This window comes from Salarias fasciatus, chromosome 12 (assembly GCF_902148845.1).
Source record: "Salarias fasciatus chromosome 12, fSalaFa1.1, whole genome shotgun sequence".
Classification (NCBI taxonomy): Eukaryota; Metazoa; Chordata; class Actinopteri; order Blenniiformes; family Blenniidae; genus Salarias; species Salarias fasciatus.
This window is the reverse complement of record NC_043756.1, coordinates 6,221,305-6,242,347: the sequence shown is the minus strand read 5'-3', so window position 1 is coordinate 6,242,347 and position 21,043 is coordinate 6,221,305. Positions and strand designations below refer to the sequence as shown.

General features: G+C 41.6%; 1 protein-coding gene across 3 annotated transcripts in view; it reads left to right on the top strand.

Moving 5' to 3' along the window:
* Nucleotides 1-10,812: 10,812 nt before the first annotated feature.
* The window catches only part of ncor2 (nuclear receptor corepressor 2), a 93,510-nt gene continuing 83,279 nt past the window's right edge, over nucleotides 10,813-21,043 (top strand). For all 3 annotated transcript variants that reach the window (XM_030105441.1, XM_030105442.1, XM_030105443.1), the window contains exon 1: nucleotides 10,813-11,072. The gene's annotated coding sequence lies outside the window, so the exon portion shown is untranslated. The remainder of the gene's footprint in view (nucleotides 11,073-21,043) is intronic.

The window sequence follows — 21,043 nt, the reverse complement described above, 5'->3', positions numbered from 1 at the left end:
TTCTTGCATCAGCAGGGAATAGCGAGCATGAGAATGTAAATATTTGATTAAATATGTATAAGCTGGGGCGATGACAGTCCTCTGGGTGGATCATGCTTGTGGATATGTTTCGCTGAGCTGCTTTATCAATGCGATAGCAGAAAACGGGTTGACATTTTGCTCCTGGAATGTGAATTAACATGCACAAGAGAGCATCTTAATTTTTATGCTTCTCTTAAATTACAGCCTTCAAGACACAGTGAGAGAAGATTTTGTTCTGATCGATCCATCAAACCTTTAAATATGTCCATGCTGAAGAAGATGTATGCATGCGAGCAAAAATAATCTTGACCTGTCGCCTGCCCACTTCCTGATTGGTTTTGACTGTGCGTGTCATTTAGATGATATTCTGAAACGCTTGAGAACATGTGTGAAGTGTTAAGCAGCTCTCGGACCTTCCACTGCCGGCTGACGCCACCTCAAAAGAGCGTCATTAATTAACATGCCATTATCAGAGCTGAATGCTAGCTGGGGGAGATTAATGCTGAAAGGAGCTGCGAGTGGATTAAAGGTCACATCCTGTGTGTTAATCACCCAGCACCCCTGACCCCGGGAAGGAAACACAGTAGAATGGGCACATTATTGCCACCTGGCTGGGCACCAATCACTACCAGGATCAAAATGACTGCTGCTCTGAATGAACGGGATGGAGAGGAATAAAAAAATCACATTTTCCACCAAATAATTACAAGAAGCAGATTAATAACAAGTGAGGAATAATGGTGAACACGATGATTGAGACACGCTGATGTGTGTTTGAAATGTTTGTAAAGGTCAATGAATGCATCGCTGCTCAGTTGCAGGGAGAATAACTCCTCTCAGTCAATACGCAGCAGCTGCAGTGTATCACTGAGTTATCTCCAACCAAACATGCATGGAAACCTTTTTTATTCAGCATGCACGGAGCATTGTTACTCTCCTTCAGCATTTCCTCGGTGTCTCGCAGGGACACAAACACACAAAGACTCTTTACAAGTCTGCGACTTACGCATTATGTCCTCGGTGTGAGAAGCCTGGAGGGCTTTCCAAGGTGGATGGATTAATTTCTGGGTGTTCAAGAGAGAATGCGAGCAGGCTGCTTCGGTGCTTCTATATCATATTTCTGCAGCCCACACACACGCCTCCCACTCTCCCACATCTGACACGAATCTCTCAGATCGGATGTGACTCACTAACTCTGGCAGTGGAAGGCTAAATTCTTCTTCTGTTACTCTCTTACGATGACCACTCAGCTTTTTCCGTTGCCTTCATTTTTGTTTTTTTTTTTCTCCCTCAACACGTTCTAGTTTTACATTGTGTTTCACAGAGATGCAGAGAATTTTATAACCTATCGATTTTAATTCTCACTCACGAGAGCATAACAAAAGGCATTTCAGCAAACACACCCTGAGTGAAATTGCACCTGGGCTGTAGAGGACAGAAGGCGGGGTCGAAGGGGGGGAAGGACCACAGGCCGAGCTGCGAATGCTCAGGGAGCGTGGTGGATGCTTACAGAGCGGCATCGATTCTCAGAGGACCCTGCGAATTCCTGCCTCGACAGTTTCCAGGATGCAGGCGCTTGGTTCATTGCTTGTTTGATGGACTATTTTCCCTTCTTCCAAGCAGGTTTGTACGTTTTGACCTTGGTGTCAGCACAACCAGACACAAGCTGCTGAATAGGATATCTGTCTGCTCCTCAAGGACATGCACGGCAGGACAGTCCTGTTTTGTTTCTGTAATGATTCTTTTTCATTAGTTTAATTAGATATGACGGATTTTGAAAATTCATACTTCGTTTTTTTTTTTGTTTTTTTTTACCTCTATTATATGTCAAAGCTCAGCATGAAGTCTTAGTATTTTTGTAGCTCATGTGTGAGAGTGTGAGTTCAGGTGTGAAGCCTGCTGATATACAATATGTCTCCCATAATCACCGCAGCTAAAAATACTTGCAGCAATTTTCGTCGTTCTCTTTGATCCTGACTGGAGAAAAATAACCCCGAGCATTTATCAAACGGATTGTTCCCATTATCACCATGGAGTTGACATTTGTGGGTGTTTTTTTCACTGAAATGTCACAACTTATGATGGATCGCCATGAAATTCAATACCTACATTGATCTTGCACTCAAGAGAAATTGTACAAATGTTGATTTTTTTTTTTCCCCCCTTCTATGTTAATTTGGTTCTACAATCGTCTAATTTTATGGATCGTGTTCCTTTCATCCTGATCTGGACTATGGATTTTTTTGTTAATTAGCAGACTATAATATTCCAGTACACAAGAGGGTAAAACAGAAGAAACCTTATCACAGCTTCCCATTGTCATCATGCACATTTCAGTACAACCTCATTCAGCGGCGAGCATAAACTCACAGTCTTGTTGTTATAAAAACACAGGAAAAAATTAGCTCCCTGTTACAAGGTTCCATCTAGTCACCGTCACTCAGCTCTGTGGTTTCTATCAGGTGAACAGAGCTTTGAGGAATCTCGCTGTCTGCTCCAGCTGTGTCGTTCCGGTTTTCTGCCTGACTTTACGCTTTGACTCGCTCTCTCAGAAATACGGGTAAAAAACAAAAACCTGGTTGGAATGCTTAACTTCTCTAACATGTTAAATACATAGAGGCTGCGCATAACTGAACTGGCTTTTGGTAAATCGACTACCTGGCGGCAAACTGCAGTTGACCTCATTCCAGCAGGATTGGAACGTAACCTTCGGTTCAGTATTTCATCTCCGAAACAGTGATTTTTGACAAAATCAGCTGTGTGTGGTGCTGATATTATCTGAAATGTCTGCTGACATCTGTGTGGTACAGCAGGAAGGGTCATGGCACTGGGGTGCTCTTTCAATTATTTGCTGACGATAAATTGGTAATAACAGTAAATGTCTGATTGTCTATCTGCTTTAAACCCTTTGATGTATTGCAACATGTTGATGGTGTAATCCATCAATAAAATGCTTTAGTAACATTTGGTTTTTAGTCCTCCCTGCAAAGAAATGAATGAACATTTCCCATCTGCCAAAGATTCAACTAAATGTTTCTCATCTCTTCCTTTTTTCTATGAGATATTTGCTGAACTTGATCGAGCACATTTGGCATTGAAGTTGTTGCTCTTAAAATGCTGAGAAATTCCAGACAGTGAATGATTTTGCTGTGGTTAAAATGAAGATATAACCTAAAGTGAAAGGCTGAGTACAGAGACAGATGGATTAACAAAATGGGATGAAAACTAGACTGACCTGAACTCTTGAGATCACGATAGGAAGCATATAACTCCTCATCTGATTGCATAAGACTGTAAATGTTAAAGAAAAGGCTTTCATGCACGTTATTTTCGTCATCCAACCTCTTATGTTCAGTACCGCTTGATGTGAAACGACACGAGCCCTGAGGAATATTTAAGCCAACTCTACAGGATTCAGTTCAATTCAAGTCTTTGTTTGATGAATTTCAAGAATCACAGTTGAGCATTCACGGCTGACACAGCCCACAGGAGTTGGAACTAGAAATGAACGTGGAAGAGGAGAGCGAGTGTGAGACTGATTCAACCAGCCTTGTGGCGAGAAACAGGACTCCGAATGAATGTTGAAAATAGACAGCTGTATGTTAAGAAGTTCATGGTATCAGCTTACTGAAAGAGTTGACAGGTTGTGCTTTCTGTTTGTTGCTTCTGCCCCGAAGCCAAAACCTCACTGTAAAAGAGTGAATACCATGATGCATATTTCTGCTGTTAAATCATGAGACAATCTCCATAAATAGGTTTCTCTTTCACTGCCGGAGAGAAATGATAAAAACCTTGCAGATCACAGTTATTAAATCAGCTTGAAAACAATAATAAATAAACAATGCGATAGTTAATTTTCATTGAGTGAGACGGCCCGGTAGGATTTCAGTGTTCAGCCGTTGCAGATTTTTCCGCAGTTGGTCTCTTGTGTGATACCCAACTTGAAGCAAATTTAAAAAGAAAAAGAAAATACAAATGACTAATCAGCGGGGAGCAACAGCGGTGTGGAGGCTTATACAGATGGGAGTGGAACTGTTAAATCTGTGTGAGCTGTGCAGAGCGGCATAAAAATAGCTCACTCTTCCATTGGCCTGTCAAAGGTCTGAGTCCCGGGCTGCTGTAATTCACAGAAGAGCAGCCTCTGCATGTCTGCGGGGGCTTTTTTTTTTTTTTTTTTTTTTTTTTTTTTGACAGCAAAGTGTAATTGAGTTGTTCTTTTAAAAATCACTGCTAAGCAGCGAGCAGCAAACTGAACTTTGGATACCCTCGCTTTGACACCGAGGAGACAGATTTATATGACGTAGCACGCCGCCTTTTAGCTCGGAGGAGAGAGACGTTGCCATTTATTCTGTCGAAAGTTGAAAAGCGGAGAACTGTTGTGGTTTCCCTGCCCAAACACCTCCGAGCGATGGGTTATGCCTCTGGAGAACGTCTGAATTCTTGACTTGATACGAATGAAATCCTCAATTGTTTGATCAAAGTCCAATGTTTTTCTGAGCTGACACCGGCGCGGCTGAGCGAGAATACGGAGAATTCGGAGATGCGGAGTGATTGACAAGGATTTTATTCTGTGTCTTTCTGCTGCGGCGTTCGAGTGCGGAGCTTCCTCCTTTTCAGCTGCACTGCTGAAATGCCATTCCCTCAGGGTGTCTTACTCAGCCTGCACAGACACTGCCACTATCTTGTGATCTCGCTGCAAAAAGCACATAAAAGATTATTCTCAACTACACACGCATGCACAGAGAGAGGGATGTGTGACAGAGATTACTTCAGTCACACTATCTACTATTGCCCTCTTTCCTTATCGCTGCGCTGTTATCAACTCCCTCTGGACCATAAACTCAGTTGACGTTTCACCCCGTTTTTTTTTTTTTTTTTTTGCAGTGAAATACTTCCAAGGCCTTATCCTCTTCGCATGTTGTTTTATTTTTCACAACTTGCCTTTTCATTGAAGAACTATTTTCTGTTCATTCATATTCATGATATGTCTTTAGGAACCATCTGAAACCCCTGCACGCAAGCACCTGCGCTGCAATAAGCAGCATTGCTTATGAGTCAGGTGAACCTTGTCAACCGTTTACGATTCTTTCGGTTCTGACTCAGAGGATGTACATCTCTCTTTTCACCATCCGCCCACAGATTAAGAGCAAAGACACTGCGTCCATGTGGGAAATGCTGAATGCATCTATTTCCACCGCTTGTAAAATGCATATGCATGTGATCATGAGCCGCAGCAATGTGCTGAGTGCGTCCTGTGCTGTATGTGGAGCTGCCCCCTGTGCAGCTCTCCTAAAGTAACCCATCCCCCAGCTGAGACATTTCTGCTCTCTATATGTGTGACTACATTACACCGGCTTCCCATCCCCCTCCATGTGAGCCTTGTGAGCAGGTCCCCGGGGTGGGTGCCGGTGTGGAAAGCAGACCTTTTTCCCTGTCCATGGGATGTTATTGATGAGGTGAGGTAATGGATCCCCCCACTGTGCTCACAGGGACACTGAGGATAAATCAGACAGTGGGTAAGACCCAACCAGCCATTCCACCTCTCTCCAGACTCAACTGCCATTTCATTAGCTTTATTTATGGGAGTTCTGCACTCTTCTGAACCCCTCCCCTTTCTGTCCTCCCACTGAAAATGCTGCTATTCTTCTTCCTCCTTTATATAGTGCTATGGCAACCCATATACACCCCAGCTCTTTTTTTTTTTTCTTCTTTCCTGGAAATACTTTGATTCCACCTCCCACGCATCTTTCCTGGAACTAGTCCTTGTCTAAGTCTAGTTTATATGTAAGTGAGCCTCAAGCTTTTTATCTGGCAGTGGACAAAGGGTTGGATAGATAGCGACGTGCTCTATAGTGAAGGGCTCAGCGCTGGCCAGGCTTTCAACAGTCAAGACTACCCAGCTCAGCATTTCCTCGTAGAGCCGTATTTGACTTGGCTGGTCAGCAACAATTCACCGTTGGGCTTTAGAGCACTTAGAGAGCAGCCAAACACCACTTTTGTCCTTGTGGATGAAGACGAGATATGGCATTCATATCTTCTCCTCAGGATCGGAGATAATGCCTGTTATCAGCAGGGAGACGTGTGGGAGAAAAGCCGCACATCTGTATTCATGACAAAAGAATCACTTGTGCTCCTCAGTTGCCAAAGTTCATATCGCAACCCAGCATTTTATCTTTGGCAAGGTCCACAAACTACCTGATTTCACCTGTTCAACAGGTCGGCGTTATCAGTGTTGGTGCTGTGTGTTGACACTGTGGTGTGCAATCAAAGAGCAAATGTCCTGGCTTATTCAAACCATATGTACATATTAAAAATGTGCATAATATATGCCCCATCATGCGTCTGTGTCCAATTTATTTAAAGCACTGAAACCTGGATTAAACATGAAAGGCAGCGAATAGTCTCCTCACATGCGCTTTTCATTAGAAAGAGAAAGGAATGTTTTCTCTCCCTCTCTCTCTCTCGCTCTCTCTGTCTGTCTGTTTCATGGTGAACATTGATGTCATGACAGTCGTGCTGGAACATGTCCATACAAGGTCCACTTTAGTGTACTCCGCATGAATCCATGCAACCTAACAGATGGTTGACTGAGCTGAGCTCCAGCGATGCTGCGCCACTGCCAGCTTCGTTACAGGGGTTCGTTTGGACTCTGGACAAGTGTGAATGTGTCTGTCACACCCACGGAAGCCAGGAAAAACTCAGGCTACATGAAAACCGCCTCCCGGTTAAAGCGAAACAGGAATCCGGAGTACAGCAATGTGTGGAAAATCATTATTTTATCGTTCTCAACGAGATCACAAAAAGAAATCAGAAAGAAGTTGTTAAAACTCTGCTGAAACACGTCGATATATATGATGTAATAAAAACACAAAGTGCTCTATCTTCCTGTTACACTTGGGTGAGGCTGAAAGGACTCGTATTATGTTTAAAAAGCACATTTTAGTCTGCACATGATTTTGATGAAAGGACGGGAAAAGGAAAAATGAGAGAAAAGCGCGTGCTGGCGGAGGGCCAGGTGTGGACAGACTCAGGAAGTTAAGCTGGAATTCCAACAATGCAAGCAGTCGTTGGACTCCTCGCTGAGCCGCTGCCATTTCTGCTCTCACTGCTGTCTTTGTTGTGGAAGGAGAAACGCTGAAAGGTGAAATCCTCTGGCTACGAGGGAAACTCAGCTCCTGGCTTTGCAACATAAACTTTTTATTGATTTGTGAATGATGTTTAAAATTACGTCATTATTAAGAAGATTTGAAAAAAAAAATAATATCAGGCTCTATGTGGTATCTTCAGAGAAAGATCATTTTCCCCGGCTGTTTAACTCCAGCCCTGTCATGACAATAATGAATGCCAGTGATGGCAGAATGAATTATGCCAAAGCTAAAAATGTACATCACAGCAAGAAGGAAGAACCTGGCATGTAATTATACTGGTGTTATAAATAGCAGTACGTGTGAATGAATATCCATCATCTTCATTTAAAAATCACATTATAAATGGAGCACATAGTTTGAATTAGAGATATTAGCACATGCACAGTTTGACTGTACTTCAATCCAATTAGTTCAAGTCAAACTGAGCCTGTCTTAAATTACACTCTTCCAGGCAATAAGGATGCTGCTGGAGTATAAGTGTTTCTTATCTTATAGCACAAGTGTGTTTGAATCCCTAATCAAAGCTGATCGTTGATAAATCTGGCGGTCCCCGGACAGTGGCTTGTCTTTAAACAGCTCTGTTTTGATGAGGATTGTATTTTTTCCCTTCAGCCCATTCTCTGTTCTCAAGGATTTTCTGTTGTGCATTTCAGACCTGTAATGACTGTCTGCAGTGCATCTCTCAGCTGACGCCCCTTTGAAATCCACAAAGCCCGCATGCACAGTTCATGCAGCCGCACTCAGTTTGCCTCGAAGCGTTCGTCCTCGGTGACTCTAATAACTTAATGAAAGAGATATCGCAGGTGTTTTTTGTCGGTGTGACGTGCCTGTGAGTCTGAAATCTCGAGACGGCTCATCAGTCTGTTTGGCTTTTGTCTGGAGCTTTGTTTGACTCCATGGGAATCTGGCTGCAGATGAAACACAGCTGTTGACACCAGAACTGGCGAGTGAGAAGCGCCCGTGCTCTATCGCTCTCGCTGACAAATTGGGCATCCCAGAGATTGAAGGGTTGATTATCCAGACATGCGCCCGAGTCCAGAAAGTCCAGCAGAAATAAACAGTCATCTCCTCCCTCCTCCTCCTCCTCCTCCTCCTCCTCCTCTGTGATGGCTGGATGAAGAGATGGTGGTTATCCTGATGGTTAGAGGGGCTCTCCCAAACCGCAGAGCAGTAAGAAAAACAGGGAGGAAAAAAAACAATCCCATCTGACATCATAGGAAGACTGCAGCTGAAATTTAGGTCAAGATATAGCCCGCCTGGAGTGTGCCACATATTTATGTGGCAAACACAGGTTGTGAAACGTCTTGTCCAAGTGGAATAACTTCATACATAATCTGAATTACACGGTGAGAATGAGCTGAAGCTAATTAGCATAGCCTGTCAAAACCTGTCAAAGGATTATGCAGCGGTAGATTTCTTTCTCTAATGAGCTGCACACATTTAACGCAGAAATGCACTCAGGTTTTAACGCACAATCTTCGCTGGTAAATTAGCTCCAGTGTGGGAGGTAATATGAAAGGAAGAGAGGGAGAGTCAGAAGGGTTTCGGACCATTTACAGGGCACTGGCCTCAGCAGAGTCATCAACTATGTCCACAGCATGGGATGTTGTGATCCCCCGAATACTATCCTTCAATGTTGAGTCACTGTATTCACAGCTTGTACTTCTCTGTGGGGGTCAAGCAGCACAGATGTAGACTGTCTGGAGAGTCCGTGCTGGAGATGACCCCTTGAAAACAATAAAATCTCCAACCTCAGACTGCAACAGTGACGAAGACCAACAACAAAAGTTTCTAATACGAGTCAAGGTTCGTATAAAACTGGGTGTGAATCGTGAAACGTCATCCCGAACTGATGGAGGCTAAAATAACACGGGAACGATTTGTGGTTGTTTTGTCTCCATTCTACAGATGCTATTCATCATTTTTACATCTGTTTTTGACCGTTTTCTGCCTCATCTTGATCTTTTATTGTCTCATTCACATTTGCATTTCATATTCATGTGGTCACTTTGCGGACAAACTTTTGGTAAATCGTGTCTGTGTGTTTTGCCTGATATTTGCATTATTTCAGTTGTATGTTGTCGACTCTTCATTTGTTGTTATGTAAACAGTTTTGCCACTTTGTGGAGTGTTGCAATCTCAGTGATTTATGACCTGATTTAGGTCAGAAGTGCATTTTTAAGGGTTTTTTTTTTTGTTTGTTTCATCTGGGTCATTTTGTGTCACATTTCAAATTCCGTTTTACATGTGTGTGCACATTATTATCCTTATTTTAATTGCTTGGTTTAAAGAAAAATCCATGATTTGTTTATCACTGGCATTTCATTTAGCCTTAAGTCATCTCGTCAGTTTTGTATCTTTATTAATTTTTTGGTCATGTTTTTGGATTGGCTTTCTTAAGTCTTGCTTTTTTTTATTTGATTGCATTTATTGAGATTCATTTTTTTCATTGCTTTTTTGAAACTCTTCTTTTATAAACTCACATTTTATCTGATTTCAATTTCTTTTTTTAATCGTCATGTGGCCATTTTGTGTCTCAGGTTTGTCATTTTTGCAGCTCTATTGTGAACATTTGGATGGTCTTCTGCATTTTTTTATCATTGCTTTGCTTCTCTTTCAGAATCGTCTCTTTTAATTGTTTTTGTCACTTTTTTAACCACCTTGGGATCATTATAATTCATGCTTGAATGTAATTTGCATTGCATTTCTATGCAAATGACTTCATTTCATATGCACGTGTGATAATTTTACACCACATTTTCAGATTGTTTCAAACTTTTCATCTTATTCAGATCATTTTGCATCTAAATTTGTTGTCTCTGTGATCTTTTTATGTCATCCTTCACTCCCTTTCCTGTCACTTTGCAATGTTTTGCAACTCATGCAGATTGCTTTTGCATCTTGTGGGGCGTATTTGCGTGTAACATTAGTTGTTTTTTCCTTTTGTGTTCAGTTTGCATGTCATGTAAGCTGTTTCTTTTACTTTGGCTTCTATCTTCTACCTTCTACCTTGTTTTTCATTTTTGCACCAATGTTTCCCTTTTATATGGAGTCACGTTTGTTTTCCTCTCCACATCTCTATACCTTAAACAGACATATCCAAATTTTCACAAAGGACTTCTTAACATATCTGATTGAGAAACTGAGCATTTGCGATAAAAGATCTGAAATACACTGATAAAACATCCATTTATTAATGTAAACAGTGCTACTTGCCAATAAATTTCCTTGGAGCATGCATTTCTGATGACAGTTTAGTGGCCGATTGCTTTGTTCTGCTGCTCATCCCACAAATGCATGCTTCTTGGAAATGCATTGCATTGATTACATCACTACATTTCAGATCCAGATCAGTTTCATGATCAGATAGGTGAAGTCCTTTGTGGAGACATGTCTGTGTGGGGAGTGCAGGTGTGCAGAGGAGGCTCATAGTCGCAGTGTGAGATTTGTGTTTGAATGCCAGATGAAAATCACAACTTTTCTTCTTTGCGCCACATCCACCGCCGTGCCTGTGCCTGTGCCAGTGAATCAGTTGTGGTTGTGGGAAATGTGCAGTGCTTGAGTAAAGAGGAGGGGCGAGCCAGCCTGCGGACCTATGGGGAGACAGGAAGGCTGATCAGCCCGCTGTGCTCTCTCTCAGCGGCAGCTCCGCGGCAGCAGCGGCTCGGGGAGCAGAACCACACCACTGTGTTGTGCAGGAACACAGGCACGACGGAGCCCCACAGCCCGCTCGCCGAGCGGATGAAAAAGAAAACTTCTCTTTCATGTGGATTAATTCCGGGGCGACGCGTTCACTCGATGAGAGGAGATCTTTAAGCGAAGTCGGACGGGATTGACGAGGATTGGGACCTTTGTTGCTGAACGACAACACCGCCGAATGGTTTCTGTTGCCCCGCCGCTAAGGTTGGTTAGCCTCCATTGCTGGCTGCCCGTTGCTTTGGGGGTCTGCTCTGTTGTTGGATGACGGGGTCCGGCTATTCTTTGGAGGAGACACACTCACATAGCAGTACTGACCTTTTCCAGTCTATACGCTACACTCACACGGTCCGCCGTGTCTTTAGAAACTGAAACGCTGAATAGCTGCTTGACTAGCTGGTTACTCGCTTCACCGCTGTATTCCCAGTCGGCTGGAATCCGTCACCTAGTTAATTATTTTATAAATCAGGAACACGTGCTACATGGCTAGGCTAAGCTAGCTCCTTGCTAGTGAGGCTAGCTGCCTCGGCTAGCTGTCAGAACTGCAGAGTGGCTAAGGGGAGTTTTATTCACCTGAAATAATCGGGCATATGCCTTACTGGTTTTAAAGACACTGTTCAAGATATGATAGCATCGATGTCTACCGTGAATACTACGTGTCAGCTCGCTATCAAATGTATGTTGTGGTGGCTAAGTCGCTAGCTTGCTAACTTGGCTTTGCACAAAGCGTCCGGTTTGTAAACATTGGTTTTGCTGCTAGTTGACTTAATGCGCTTTATTTGTGACGGATGTGAGCTTATTTCTTTTTTGTTTTTTGGCAGATGAATGATAAGGAACAATAGATTTTCTAAATAGTTTAATGTCGGTTCACACTTATATAGGACCACATTATTGATTTAGTGTAAAAAATCTGAGATTGATCCGTCGTTATTGTCACTGTAACAGAGTTTGACTGTCTTTGAACCTGGGTTTATCTCTGACATTTGAACACAGTTTTCTCATATAGTGCTTTATAAATCATGATTGCCGGCTGATAATGGTCATCTCAACCTTTTCTCCAGTTTACAAGCTATAGCTAAATGATTACTTTACAACACGTCCATGAATTATATCTGTAAATGTTTAATAGGTCATGGAATGCTTCAGTCCTTCCAACTAATATTTACACTTTGAAATATGCAAATCCAGTTTGTTATTCATAATGAGATTAGCTATTACTGGAATTATTTACTCCAGTGTAGTCCACTATTACGTTCAAGATATAATCAATACAGTGCTTTTGATATCATAATGATAAGAGAATAAAAGTAAACAGGAGATTATAAACATACACACACACAACTAGGTCAGAGGTTTTTGATTTAACACGTTTTTTTAAGGGGTCTGTTTTATTCAGTTGATGTAGTTGTGGAGAAATGTGTGTTGTACAGTTGCTCATTCTCCACCACCATTTCCATATTGTCGGATTTATCTGATATAGCTCTTATTTTATCATGACTCTCTCTCTCATATATATATATATATATATATATATATATATATATATATATATATATATATATATATATATATATATATATTTATGTGTGTATATATATATAATTTTATACATAGATGTTAAGATCCCTTTGGAGTTGCATTGTGAAAGTAACTTGTTATGTGACATATGTGGAAACCTCTGAATGTCGAGCTGTATCAGTGCGTGTCTGTTGGTAAATCACATGCTTTGGTGCGTTTGGTGAGCTGTCCTTTCTGATTACGTAAGCTGGCGTTTCTCCCTCGAACTAGTTTGACCAAAATGGTGAACCACAATCTTGACACGTCTCCTCTCATGATCTGCTCAGTAATTGATGACTTATAAACGATTGGCCTGCTCTCTATATTGTGTGGAATGCAATGTGTTCTCTTTCTCTCTGAAAGCAAGTGCTTCTCATCGGTGCATCACATTTTTATGTTAAATGAGGCGGTGGATCGTTCAGGTTTCTGCTGTTCCATAGTATAAAAGGAAACCTTGCGGTCTGCGACAGTCTGATTTGAAATACAGGCCTTCTACAGGGCAGCTCCTTTCAGGCATTGTGAAACATTTCCAAAGTCCTCAAGGCTTGGTCCCCAGCATTAATGGCTGCTGCTCCCTCACAGAGAGCGATACACAAGTGTGAATTTCAGTGCTTTGGATTGAAAATCATGAGATCTGTCAGGACTCCATGCTATATACAATTCAAACATTTAAAGGGTGGAAGAACATGGCTGCACTTGTTTTGGTTGAGTATATAGTTGTCTGACAGCTCTTTTATAGGACTCTCACTAAAATAGTGAGGAGTGGAAAAATTTCAACCCCAGGCTGAATTTTTCCCTCAGATTTTTTTTATTAAAGTCATCAATAATCAATGAAGTAAAGTGTAAAACTGACAAATTGAAGACGTTTTTCGATTTATTTCCCAAAAACTCCTTGAAATGGGGAGTGATTTCACTATAGGATGCAAAAAAATGTAAACACTGCGCAGTACTTCTCTCCTCCATTGTAATGTTAATCACAGCTAGAGTTGCTAAAGTATCCCACAATTTGTCAGACATGTTTTATGTGTACTGTCATAGTGTCACTTTTTTTTTTTCAAATTTGCTGAGGTTTTTAGATTAAAAGCATAAATCATGGCGAGCCTGTGCTTTCATATGAGTTTTTTTTATATCGATGAATGAGAAGTTTGTGCTTTGTTTTTACAAGCAGTGCCTCTGCCATTGTTTTCATTTTGTCTTCTGTCATGATCATGTTAATTTGGAGAATATTGTAGATGACGAGTTAAAGACTGGAGGTAGTAATACAGCTGTACAGAAGAAATGAGCATTCTAGGACTATTGTTATTTTGAGAAATCCGCAGCATTACACATGAACCACTGCATTTACTCTGGAGGTTTGATACTCTACTGTGTATTACTGTTCTTCTCTTTTGTGTGCCTTTATCACAGTTTTTATTCAGTGCGTAAAGTGTGTAGAGTCCTTGTGGTGATGCTTAACCGAGGATGATTTGATGGCCTCGTCCGCATTGCTCAAACGCACCAACTTTTACTGCTGTGTCAACACAAGCTTCAAGAAGACACTGCGATTCAGAGGTTGGGGGGTATTTAGCTGACGAGGAACATCAGTCGGCTCTCCAGCTCAGAGTGCTGATTTCTGCCTCTGTGCTTCTTTTCCTCCGTCTTCTTTTCCAAGAAGACATGATGGACTCCAGGTTTTCCTCCTATGCAGTTTAAAAGATGATGCCTGTTTGCTAATAAGATTTATTGGCAAGTGAAAAAAATAGCAAATATTTACCAAACATCCAGAACACAAATTTAGAGATATCGGTCTTAAGGCTCAGATTTGCTTGACGGATACACAGATGGATATGGACAGAGCCTTCTGTCTGTCTGGTGTTCATCCCGTGCGTAATTTGGTACATTTTCACTGTGTGTAACAAAGGAATGCCACTGATGGCCTGTAGGGGCAGTGTAGTGCAGTATAACTCATGTGCTCTCAACGTGTATTCTCACACGACAACCTCTGGTTTGTGCGGAGTTATGGAGCGAATGGAAACTATGAAACGATTCTTTTATGGCGAGTTGATCAGTAACGACAAAACGCCCCAACGACATAGATAAAAGCTTTGCATTATAATTTGCATTTTAATGGCGCTTAACCTGAAACAGAACTTCGACTGGTGCAGATCATCTTGTGTTTACATAAGCTACCATTGGAAACAGTTGTAGAGCTGCTTTATTCTGTCAAGGCGATACATGTTGAAGCATTTAATTCAGACAAATAGAGAAATTAAGAGAAATGAGCTCTCTCTCTAGCTCGTTGAGCTCCCTGTGCAGTGATGAGTGAGCAGCGGTCAGCCCGCGCCGAGAAATTTCAGGCCCGATTCTGTCTCGAATCGATTAGTGCATCGAACTACCACACATGGTGTTACCATTGTTATTAAAATCAGATGTGTTTTATTCATGAAACTCGTAAAAGATGTGTGGAAAACAAATTAGCCGGTATCTCGAGTGCTCGCTGCACTGTTGACCACTGGATATTTCCACAGACCATGTGACGACAGGCCGACATCTCCTATTGACGTCAGTGGCAACACTTGAGACGCATGTAGCAATTTACATTGTGTAAAGATAAGATGAACCTTTCTTAAGTGCCTCACATAAGACATTTCAGCAGAAATGTAAAGGAAGCATAATACCAATTGACTGGAATTGTTTGAGCATTTTCTTTTTCATACGAGAACACTAGTTGGTGCTTTTTGTCATACAGTCATTTATGCATACAGAGAACAGTCCGATATAAAAACATTCAAACATTCTGTTGTTCAGGTCCTCTCTGCGTCTGACTTTTGTATTAAAACTCTGCTGTTTTCCAAAAAAAGAAGAAAAAAAAAGTTCTCATTGACCCCAAATGCTGTCGTCGTCATGTTCGTGATCAGTTCGTTCTGACAGTTTTGACATTGTTGCATGAGAATGCTGCTCTGCTCTGCTCATAGTCGTCATGTCTCGCATAACTATCAAGTTGCTGTTATGCTAATTGAGATTTGTAGTGTTTGAAGTGGCTGCAAAGAATAAATGACACTGAAACCAACCAGCCCTCTACAACTGTCAGTACCTGCAGAGCAGTGGGTCAACCGCAGAGGAGGGCTGACAGAGGAGATGAAGTGTGACGCCCCAGAGATGTTCATTATAGCTTCTGTGGCTTCAGGCAGCCAGTGTTTTTGATCATTCACAACCTAATTGTAAAAAGTCTGGCGTCCAATACTTGCCATCTGTTTTGTATTCATTTGGAGCAGAATAACCCGTCAGTCTTGAAATCTCATGTCTACAAATCCCAAGAAAATATCTCATCAGTGCTAAAATTTGATCGTGTAATCAGCGCCAAGCTTTGGTTACTTGGTAGTGAAATCATTTCTGGTATGTAAACATTGTGGTTTAGACCTCAGGTACTTTACGCCCTCACACTCTAAGAAAATGTTGTTTAACCAGGCAGCCCAGAGAGCGCAAAATCTCCTAATAATCCTTGAATTGTATAACAGTTGTGATTTGAGACCGCTGAAATCAAGTCGGCACAGCACTGTGTCAGCTTAGCAAATTGGATTGTGAAGAGTTAAACGAGAGTGAGGCGATATCTCCCCCTTATCCTAAAGGGTAATGGGGGCAGAGATAATCCTGTACTCTATGTGGTGCCTCGGGGAGACTGTTTCTCTGCTAGTTCAATTTCTGCTCCTATTATGAAACACAACACAGTTATGAAACTGGAAAGGGGAAAGTTCTCGCTCATTTTATTGTCTATGAAAGATGAACCCAATAAGGGGAATTCTAGAGGGAAGACGAAGCTTTTTCATGAATGAAGATTTCAGTTGAAACTCTTCTTCAAAAACAACTCTTAGTGGAGCACGAACAGAGGAACTTGGGACACTTCATCAATGAAATAATCAATCCACCACCGAGGAATCCTTGTCACTTGGTGTATTTTTTTAATAACAGTAAACATGAATTTTTTACTACACCAGCTATCAGTTTCAATAGTACTGTATGTTCAAACACTCCTCTACGCAGATGTTGCTATTTCAATATAACATAGTGCTACTTACAAAGGCCATGACACTGTTTGTACCCACAGATGCCGTCGTTCTGTTATGAGATACTAGAATATTGTTTTGTGTTACTGTGTGCAACATGACTTTGCAAACAATTTTGTCCAGTGTTTCTTGGTTTATTAGATAAATGTGACCCGTTCAGGTCAATTCCCATGGGCGCGTGTGTGCAGGTAACTGTCTCTGAAGCCGTTTCATCCTCGGTTGAGTTTATGAGGTATCTCTGGCACTCCGTGCCGTACCAGGCTGTGCTCACACCAAGGCCCGTAAACGGGATGCTTATGTATAGGTTTTAGAAATGGTTCGGGCTTTGCAGCTTTAAAACTGTTAATCAGACAAGCTTGTTGAGTGAAGCCATAGGGCAGGTGCTCTGTGAGAAGAGAAGACTGCCTCCCTTGATGTAGATAGTGCAACATATGATCGTCTCTGAGTGAATGACACATGCGAAGGACCAGACTTGACCTGTTTGCTCTGTGGGATCAGATATAGGGTGACGAAGTTGATATTGTTATGATTGAATCTGAGAGAAACTAAAATCCCAGTTTAGCATCCTTATTTGCCTTCTACTGACATCTAAAAGATCTGAATACTCAAAAACACACTGCCTTCTCAAATTCAGTCAGGTATGCACACAAAAACAGCAGCTACAATATCTAATAGTCATTTTAACACGTAATACAATGATTACAAAGAAATACTGCTCTCAGAAGCTGTATGTCAGAGTTCATAAGGTTCATTAACAACGGTTACATAACTTTAAAGCATAAAACGCTTGTTTTTTGAGAACAGTAAGCGAGGAATAGCCTTCTTTTCGTGGCAGTTGTCATGCCAGTAGCATAACATACTGCTAAATGCGAGGCTGACGTCAAAGGCTGTGCTCATTCCACACATTACGTAATTTGCATGTTTACAGTAATGCTGCCAACGCAAGTTGAAAACAGGAATCGCATGATGCATTTGTTTATTATGTTGCTGTGGATAAAAAGTGTGACGTTGTGGGACAGAAGGCACGGGGCCTTGTAAAAATCCGGCTTCTTGACGTGATTGGCCCCGAGGCCAGGCTTTAGACATGCCTGCTTTAAGTTAACATACAGAAACCCAAGAGGGAAATCTGAGTGAAACTGCCTTCCAGGCGTAGTCCCTTTCCTCCTCCCACCCAGTTTCCCTCACACTGAATGAGTAACAGCAGCTGTCTAGCATTTCTTGCTCGCTTGCGGACTGCACCTGGTAGGTTTTGTGTGTGGAGAATGCAATGCGTGACTCAGTGTGGTCGAATATTTTGATCACGCACAGCTGGTCCATTGGTGTGCCTCAGATTGCTCGCAATCAAAGTGCGATTGAACTGGACACAGCAGCGCCTCGCTTACAGTGGTGCGTGGAGGGACAGAGTCGAGCTGCTGCAGTCCTGCTGCTGTTTTCTGGGATTGCTAAATGGAAAAACTGTGGTTGCGGCATGTTATTTCGAGGCAAACGTTTCTCATGTTGGTCAATGCAGCCATTGGCCTACAGCCTGGTAATTTAGCCTTCATTTTAAAGACACTCCTGTTTTTTCTTTACCCAAGTTGTGATAGAAGAGATGCAGTGGACAGAAGGAGGGGGTGGGGTATGTTGAACCTCCTGTTTGGGGTTAATGGGATCTGCATATCAGACTCATTCTTCATCTGTCACCCTTTCGGAACTGAAATGGAAGGCAGGATTTATTCATTGCTCCGCATTTTAGTTGGATGCCAGACTACGTCTTGTATTTCAAGTTAATGCATTGCTGCACCTGAAGTGAAATGAAGTTGATTTTTGATCTCAGCCAATCGGGACAATTAAAATGATCTTAACTGGCAGCAGAGTTGAATACCCAGATGTGTACCAATCCTGAGGATCATCAGCAATTCAGATCTCAACAATCCAATTTAGCCGTGTTTTCCTGGGCTAATTGTAATATCGAATCAAGTCTGTTTTAATTTTATGCTTCGCATGTTAACGGAGCACTACAAATTGATAATGGATTAATTCACCGATCGTTGCACAAACACACTTTTCGACACCCTTTAATAGTTGGATAAAGTAGCAGAAAAGCTGTGGTGTTATTGTTATTGACAGCAGAGAGCTTTTGGGCGCATTTTCAGGATCACATTTTACGCTTTATTTTGCGAGGTGAATGCACACCGAGTTAAGAACATTGATCCGGCATTATGTGCAAATTGCAATTATATAAACAGCAGCTGCTCAGAAAGCTTATTTCTTGTGGAATTACAGCATTTTATACAACAATTATCTGTGAGGACTAAAAAAAATAAAATCAGCATTCAGATACAGCTATTCCAGCTGGTTTCTGTAGAGACGACTTGTTGTCTCTTCCTAGTTACAGCACAGCATTGTGATGCTGGAGAGGATTAATGTTTGATGCCATGTCAAGCATCACTATGCTAACCATCTACGTGTTGTGTCTAGGTTTTATTTCAATCCAGAGTTGCTCCTGCTGCAGCCAGTCGGTATAAAAGAAACTTAGTTTCCTCCCGCATGTAGTCAGTTCTTTAAAGACGTGCCACTCTTTTGTATAGACATGGTTCACATGCCGATGATGCAGAAAAGATAATTTACTGTTTATGGAACACAGACTGTCATTTTGGCTGTATGCACTGCCTTCAAATAAATTTACACACATAAATCCAGCTACAATATATATTTTTCTGATACTGATTACACAGCCTATTCTGTGTAAACAGTCACACTTCTGTGCTTTCACATGTGGTGTGTGTGATCGTCTTGAGTGTGATATTGCTTCTTTTTAAAGCCAGCGCTTGATTGAAAAATGGGTGTTGCTCCTAAAAACAAAAAAAAACAAAAAGGCAATTATTCCACTAGCCTTTGTTATATGTATTTTTATTGGACTATTTCGAAACATTTCAAAAATTTCTCATTTGAAGACTTGGTGTGCCGCAAAGACACAAGAGTATTTGTACTTGTTCATCCAGTTTACCTCTTTATTTTGTTGGTTGATGCAACCAAGGAATTAGTTGCTTGGTTTAATCCTGTAGGTAATGGATGCCAACCACATGCTTACCATTGTTTGTTTTGTTCCACAATACCACTGATTAAAAATACCTCTCGTTCCTTTTCAGCTATGCTTTTTCTCTGTGTTATTGGAAATAGATTAAAAGTTAGTCATTTGTTATTCTCAAGGTGTGCCGTTTTGATTTCCTTGGCCGCGAAATGGAGTTGCTATTAAAACCAGTCACCCATATTTAAACATACTAAAAGCGAGCCAGACGGCGGATTAGCAGAGATTAGAAATGGCTCTGTGGTAAGTGATTCACTTGACTCTGTTACGCAACACAGCTGACAGCATGTTATAGGACATTACTCTTGTTTTTGTGAAGGCCGCAGTTATGCGGAGCGTTACATTCATCTCTCTGATTAGCCTCACATTTCCATGAAGAATGTCACAATTTATACCACTTGTGTACATTAAAACACGTTAATAATGGCAGCCGAATGCGCGCCCCCTCAGGGCTGATGATCTCACTGTGAAAACACAGGTGATATATAACAGTGAGAGGTGTGAAGGGGTAATTACAGGTTACGTGAAAGGGCTGAACTCGTGTCTCGACTCGTGCTCTGGCTCCTTGACAGTGCAGTTGGGGACAAGTTAGTATTGAGCTGCAGCAGCTATGACGTCTCTAATGTTTTGATTTCGGTCCATTAAGATCTCGCACTCTGTAATTCAAACAAAATATATGCTTCGACATAGTCGATCAAGTTTAATTGATATGTGTCGTCTTGATTAGGCTGCCTTTCTGAATATCTCAGGCGTGCACACTGCCCCAATGTATACACAGATCAGCACCGCCTCGCGCATAAAAGGGAGCTCTGTGGAGCCGCTATCATGAGAGGCGAACACAGGCACTTGGTTGCATGCTGCTATACAGAAGAACATTTCAAAGCTCTTGAATAATTAAGTAGCAGTGCGGAGGAAGTAGGTCAGCACAGCAGACAAGTGCACTCCTCAGTTTTATTTCCTGCTGCTTAGAATGGAGCTCTGAATGTCAGGTGGGCTTTATAAGAACTGAGCCAGCAGAGAATAAAGGGGGATTCGGAAGTTCACGCCTCAGACATCAGAGAGGCTGTCGCCTTGTGTTTTACACACGCTGAGGAGTAGTGGGACCTGTTGAGAGTAGATCTGTGCATCTATACTAAGCAGGCTTTTTACTTTACATCAGAACAGTAAAAAAAAAAAAAAAAAGTGTGTGTGGCAACCATATTTAATTTACTATGATGGTGTCAATTTCAGGGTAAACAGGCTAGAAAAGTCAAACTGAGAAAGTGATGGAGGTTTTTTGAAAGTGTGCTCTTTTTATTATTCTTTATTTGGACCTCCCCAACTCTTTTCTGTGTGCGCACTGCTTTACACAAATTATATAAATGGCACTCAGCAAGTGAAATGTTATTGGAACAAATTGACCTGTTTCATGGGAATTTCAGCTCTATAATGGGGGGAAAAAAAGAGGTTCAAGCAAAAAAGTATTCAAATTGTAACTTGATTGCACGAGTTGCTTTCTCCGCAGCAGG